The sequence below is a fragment of the Lissotriton vulgaris genome, chromosome 5, assembly GCF_964263255.1.
Source record: "Lissotriton vulgaris chromosome 5, aLisVul1.2, whole genome shotgun sequence".
NCBI lineage: Eukaryota > Metazoa > Chordata > Amphibia > Caudata > Salamandridae > Lissotriton > Lissotriton vulgaris.
Window position 1 is genome coordinate 1,895,731,613 of NC_141693.1, and position 7,341 is coordinate 1,895,738,953.

Below are 7,341 nucleotides of genomic sequence, written 5' to 3' on the forward strand. Positions count from 1 at the left end.
TGTTGATGTATAAAGTAAACAAAAAAGGGGCCAAAGTGCAGCTTTGGGGGAATTGATGATTAAGCTTAAAAGGTTCTGTACACTCTCCGCAGTCCCTAAGTCTCAGTGAAGCAGACAAAATTCTATGTAAATCACACAAGAAAAAAACCATCTGTGGGTCAGCCCTCATCTCCAGGATAAAGGACCAGAGCTTCTCCCTACTGACCCTGGCAAAGGCTGTGCTTAGATCCATGAATACAAAATGGAGAACCCTTTTTTTTGGCAATGGTGTATTTGGCAATAAGAAGATACAGATTAACACCTTGATCGATGGTAGCTAGACGCTAGTGGAAACAGTACTGAGTAGCCAATAAAACATCCTTCTCCGCGGCCAAATTCGCTAATCTATCCATTAAAATGCAGCCTACAATCTTTGCTATGAAGCTGATCAGAGAGATGTGGATATAACATTTAGGGTGTAGGTGGTTACCTTTCTTAAAAATAGGTCCATATATGTGTGTTTTGTGTTTGTGCATCAAGGCATATCATATAAAAACACCCTTTAAAACAGAAATACATACCTTATGGCTTTGGCGGTGCTTGTTTTTATACTGATACTTGTAGTAGTGTATTTATTGGGTTCTGGAAACATCTGTGTCCTAAGCTCTAAGGCAAGCACAGTTCCAGTGTCATGCAGCCCTGCTGGGCAAGGCCGAGCTCTAATTAGCGCGTGCCGCCATTATGGCGGTCGCACCGGTCCTCGGGGGCAAGGAGATGGGGGGAGTTGTCGCCGTGCCAGGTGATGATGCGGCACTCCCACCTCCCCTGAGCGCCCAATGGGCGGCGTTCGGCTGGGCGTGAACCGAAAGCACTTGAGTGCTTCTGGTTCATGCGATCGTCCGAAGTTGGTGCAGGCCAGTTTAGACCGGTCTGCCCTGTGCTCCCCTTTAAAAGCGGTACAAAAGGGGTTGGTGATGGACGGAGGCTCTGAATTAATCAGACCCTCACACACAGTCACGAGATCTGGGTTTAATCCATCACCGTTCTTTAGCCCACTCTGCCACCCCAGTTAAGACATGGCTATATGCAAATCAGTCTGACCATGTGCCTCATGGGAACTGTGCAGCCCGAACTGCCAAGCCATGTCTTCCCTGGACCGGAAACAAGCTTCCGAGGACCGGTTTCTGGCATTCCAGCCTTCTTCAGCCTGGCTTGCTTGAATCCAGTGGCAAAGTGAGCAAGGGACTCACGTCTGAGTATACCCTGCAACACTTATGGCGGCCAAAAGCAGTACAAAAGGGGTTGGTGATGGACGGAGGCTCTGAATTAATCAGACACTCACCCCCTTTTGTACCGCTTGACTCCCACACATTGCTGGGAACTGCATCCTCTATCATCACATGGTTCAAGAGGATACGAAAGGATGGTCCAATTGACCACATTATTCTTTTGACAGACTTATTTTGGTCTGCTACTTCACTTTTTGCACTATTACTAGAGTGTATCTTTGCAGTAGCAATTTTTCATACTAGTGGCCCTGAAGAATGCCGGTGTAGTTTCACCTGATGGCAGAAACATGTTGGCCTAATTAACCACACAGCAAAGTAGACAGTGATTTTGTCACACTGTTATGCACCCTTTTTTTAATATGACGTCCAGGTGAATAATAATAAAGGGATCTTTCTTTTGCCTTGACCGTCATTTTAATATCACTCACTCACTTTTTTTCACTGCACTGCACTGTACCAGCACCGCTAGTGGCGTGGACACTTTCATCTTGTGAACCATAATTGCGTGATATCTAGCCAATTCATCTGGGCATGGATACACCAACTTGGTTCTAGATGTCCTACATGACGAGGCTCCGCCAAGAGGGTGGGCTGATAGGATTTCTACTGTACACTTAGTGTCTATCGACCACTTTGGTCTGGTTCAGTGCAATCCAAGTGCGTAGCTCTCATTGAGGACTATGAGGACTTAGCTTCTTTTCCTCTCAGACCTTCTAGTTCTTCTTGTTCTTTACAGTTCCAATAGGGGGTTTTTGAACTGAGATGGTCTATAAATATATTCCCCTTGACCCTCCTTCAATAGTTGTTTCTCGAAAATGTATGTTTACCATAATAATGGAAATGTCTTACAAAATTGTAGTCATCCCTAACCTTAAATACTGTGGCAGTCTCTGGCATAAAGTGACCAATCATGGTACATTGGCAGACATTCCTAGCAGGATGGTTATCATCCCTGCAATGATGATAGCAATTGTTTGCATACTGTTGGCTTTCTCTACAATATGGTCGCCATTCATGGCATTATGACGGACTCTTCTGGCACGATGATGGCCTACCGGCAATGTGGTGGCCTGTATCAGTGAGAAACAAAACAATGAAAGTATAATGAGTGGAATGTAAAACTACGTGCGGGAAGGGGGCAGGTCACGACATGTTCCAATATAACAATATTGGGATAGTTACTTGGGCATGTTCCATTAACCAAGTAAATGTTGGTGCCTAAACTGGATTGAAGCCACTATCAGCTCAAAAACCTTCATCAATGTATCTATGTATGTATAGGCATTTATATAGCGCACTACTTACCCGAAGGGTCCCAAGGCGCTTCGACCGCTGCGAAACCCTTCCTGGCTTCCCTGAGAGATGGTCCCTTAATGGGTATCTCCAAGGTGAAACCTGGCATCCCCGGCGGTCTGGTGGGGCCGTTAGTGAGGATGAGGCAAGCTAATGCCCAGAGTTGCCGAGTGTGATCGCTGATCAGAGTCGGCACCGAGGCGAGAGAATTATCGAGTCCGCTGACCCTGGTCCAGAATCAATGCTGTGAGGACACAATTTTTATTGGGACAGAAAAGTCCTTTGTGTGGTAAAAGATGTGTATCCATACCCTGAGGGCATAACTGTACTGTTGTCTGGATCAATAGTACTGATTTTTTTTTGTCATAGGTGAACACAGATCATGTGTGTGCACAATGATATTGGCCTGTATCATGAATTGCAGTCTTGTTGCACTAGGAGGGGGGCCCAAAGCCCTACCCTCAAAGCGGTGGAAGGCTACGCCTTCCCCATGAATTAAACAGCACAGTGGTGGCAGCATATCGTGGACTAATTTAGTAGTAGTGAACAGAATCTTTTTACCCTGTGTCACTTGAGTGAGGTCTACAGATTCTCTCACTTTTTTTAAAAAGTTCCACTGCTGTGTGCTTAACTCAACTTTAGGCTACATCAGGTAGATGTGGTGTGCTGCAGAGCACCGGAGTGATTGACTCAACATTGGTTGTATGTGTGCTTGGGAAGGGTAAAGTTCAAGGATGGAGCAGTACTATGCGGTACATTGGTGGTTAGTATGTGTGCTGGATCTATGTATGCCTAAGAGGAGTACATTACATAGCAGATGTAGTGCTGTGCCGTGCGTGTGCAGGGACCTCATGTGCTGGGTGTATGTGTGCTTGCGTGATGTGTAATACATGGATGGCAAAGAGTTGTCAGAGTGCACATAGTGAATGTGTGTGCTGACATTACGTGATATGAAACAATACACCCTGCTTAAAGAAAGCTTCATTGCTGAATCATGCGCACAGATTAAACGTGCATGCTGAATGCATGTGTACATGTGAGGGTACAATACATAGAGGTACATTGTAAGGAGGACCCTGGATTACATTTCGGAAATCCCAGGCTTGCCTGGTGAAGACACGACGGGGGGGGAGAGGAATCCCTCAGACAGATTTATGTATTGCTGCATTCCTGAAAGCTGGGTGAGAACACACTTTAGGGAACAAAGAGACTCCCTTCACATCTCAAAAGACTGTTCTTTGATTCAGTGATTGAGCACCAAGAAGGGTCCTGCACGCATCTCAGGAAGGCAAATGGGGCTGATAACGGAATCATAAAGAGTAGGACTGGGCGTCTGAGATTAACCGTTGGATCACATATCACTGTGGCTGCCATCCAGCTGTAAACTCTGGTCACGCCCATGAATTATGTTGTGAACAATCAGTTTTCAGAGTTGGGCCTGCTGTGACAAACCTCTTTCATGAAGGAAGATGAAAATTAAAAAGGAGACATGCCCACTTCAAAAGAAGCAGAACCCCAATATAAAACTTCAAAGACCCATACCCTAAATTACATTTGGTATTTTGAAAAGGACTATAAGGAAGGTTGAGTCCCCAAAAATGTGTCATCTGTTAAGTAGATCGACAGGCTGTGTAAAGCGGGGAAGCTCTGCAAAACTTCTGTCTGTGACTAGGACTAAGGGCCAAGGTCTGCTAATCTTTATGCTGGGAAACCAACACTACCTGCACTGGAGATGGAGCACCAGCACCTGCCTGCTTATGAAGGCCAGTATGGTCTGTGAGTAAGAGGAGAACATTAGATAGTTCGAGGTTCAGTGGGGAGCCCTACCATAAGGACTCCTTTTGCCAGGTGTGAGGATTCAACTGTGCACCAATCAGACCATAGCCAGTATGCAATACTATTTTCGGCAACCCCCGGATGCCAGAATGGTACAACCGTAAACTATGCCAATTATCGACTGTTGTGCGGAGGGCGCAGAGCCACAACACATGGTGGTGGCAAACCCGTATGCCAGAGGGGGCCAACAGTGACGTAACTGGGCCAGGCACGATATTTTTTTTCTATGTAGTGTGATTGCACTGAAAAGTGTGCACCCGATAGTGAGCAACCCAGCAACCCCGTATGCCAGAAGGGACTGTCGGTATCACTGTGGCCACCTGTTTAGGTTGTGCCCTGGACAAAAGGATTACTGCCCGCCAACTGCACCTGACTGTTTGCACGAGGATCGCAGGACGCTACAGAGGACATGGAACCCTCGCCGGAGCTCCAGTCGGGAGCCGAAGAACTCCGCCCCCCCCCCCCTTTTGCTATGGGACACACAAGTTACCTTTTGAATCCACTGAGTGGAAGCAGAACCTGCAGCTACTCAGAAGGAAGAGGTAGCGCAGCCGAGTGCTGCTGCATCCATCGTGAGCGGTCTGACTTCGCCATACAAGATCCGGCCTTGTAAGGGCCCAAGGAGAAGGCACTAACTGCAATATTGAACACTACCACAGGGGGTACGACTGGGTACGACTGCAACCGGACCTTTGGGGCCTCGGGGGATTCACTGCTAAAGGTGCTGCTGCACCATGGACACTTTTGACTGAAATCCTGAAGAGTCAAACAGAAAATCTTGAGGATGACCTAATAATTTCGTTCCCTGATGTGGCCACCAGTAATAAGGGAATACCTCATCAAGGGGGATGGTGTTGTTACTTCTGAATATCGGATCCCTTCTCATTTGTAGAGTTAGAAATAAAACATTACTTTTTCTAATAAAAGCATGTATTTGACAGGGCATTGATTTATTGTTTGTACTGTCTGCACTTTGAGGTATGAGTCAGGTTCACTGACTTCTATCTACATCCCCCCACCCCGAGGGAACCTTGACTGCCTGACCACAGCCACTAATGAGAGTCAAGGACAGAAGGGGTGCTTGGCACAGTTGAGCAGGATCTATTGTATGTTGGGCCTGGGACATCAGAAGTACGAGGCCTCAACCACCAGGGTTGGGCCCAGTAGCCTCTTCATGCGCCCTGGCCCTCTTAAATGGGTTCTGCCAATGTCCCACTGCTGCAGTAGACAGATAGGGCTAACCTTCACTGTCAGTTTCATGGACAAGCGCACGCTTGAGATGCACTTTAAGGAATGGACTCAAAACAGGGTTTGGAACATGGCCTACTTTTCAAGCCTCAGTGTGGGCAGGTAACACTGAACCTTGCTTGGCAAAAGGAAGACATGGTTCTCCAATGGTAGAACTTTTTCACTTAAGAAATACCACGAACCTTCTAGCTTTCAGGAATAGCCTAAAGACTTGGCTCTTTGCTCAATAAACATCTTTAATTTTTCACCACAGGAGATGTAACTAGCGCCAGGACATCCCCGGGTAACAGTGCGCTGTATAAATATCATTAACATTAACATGGTTCTCCAATGGTAGAACTATATTTAGTTATATACAGAGGCATGCGATGACAAGTTAGTCAATTAGAATATAGTCCTCCTAATCAATAAGATGGATGGTCAATAAGATGGATGGTTGATTAAGCCTTATTAAATATGACAGTACATGGTTACCAAACAAGCATTTGCAATGCAATAGGTCTTGCATTAGGAAGGTTTGAGCTATTGGTATTGTAAATGACAAATGTTTTTTTTATGTGTTGGGTTTGAAAATAGCGCAATTAATAGCTTTGTCATTTACAATGCCAATAATTTCAACTTTCGCAAAAATGTGACACCTGTAGCATTTGTAATGCAATATATGTTGTATTTACATGACTTAGATGTATTGATATTACAAATAACAATGGCTTTTAATTTTTTTTAACAATTAATACTTAAATAAAAATTATTGTAATTTATAATGGTGATAGCTTAAACTTTTGTAAATAGCTTTTGTGAAGATTATGTTCAGTGTATTTTATTGTGACGAAAATCCAAGAACAGAAGTGAAATATTAATATCTTTTTGTGACATTTGTAATAAAGCTTGAAACATTGAGAGAACATATTTAACCAGTTGTTGTTGAATGGTTGCACAGATTGATGCTGTGGTGGCGCTGAGTGATGTGGTGGCGACGAGTGTTGCTGTGGCGTTCAGTGATGCTGTGGTAGAGCATAGTGATGTTGTGGTGCCCCTGAGTGATGCTGTGGTGGTGCTGAGTGATGCTGTGGTTATGCGATAGATAGCTAGATAGAGTGAGGGCGATAGATAGAGGGAGGGCCATAGATAGAGTGATGGCGATAGATAGATAGATAGATAGATAGATAGATAGATAGATAGATAGATAGATAGATAGATAGATAGATAGATAGATAGATAGATAGATAGATGAGATCAGAACATACACTGGACCACCGGAATGTGATCTCATGGGTATAACTAGCGCTGGGGACGTATGGAATGAGTACGGGATGGTATCATTCACTTTGTTACGAGAACAATTTGAGCTGGCGGAGAACCTAGACTTGTGCCATCAACAGGTGAACCATATTCTTCACCACAAAGAGCTGCTACCTAATTTAGCAGAAGAAACACCACTAGAATATAGAATTCTGGGAGCACCCTTCAACAAATATGCAGTTCTGAAGATTTATACTACCCTATTTAATGATAGTCATAACTTTCTTTAAGTTGAGAGAGAAAAGGAAACAAGACCTGGGGAGGTTCGAGGATGCAGACTGGGGAGAAACTTGTAAATATCTAAGAGAGGTGACCATAAGGGCCAGGTTTTGCTTGGTCTAACTGGAAATATTACAAAGGGCCTGGAGTTGTCCATGGGGACAGGGATATTGAA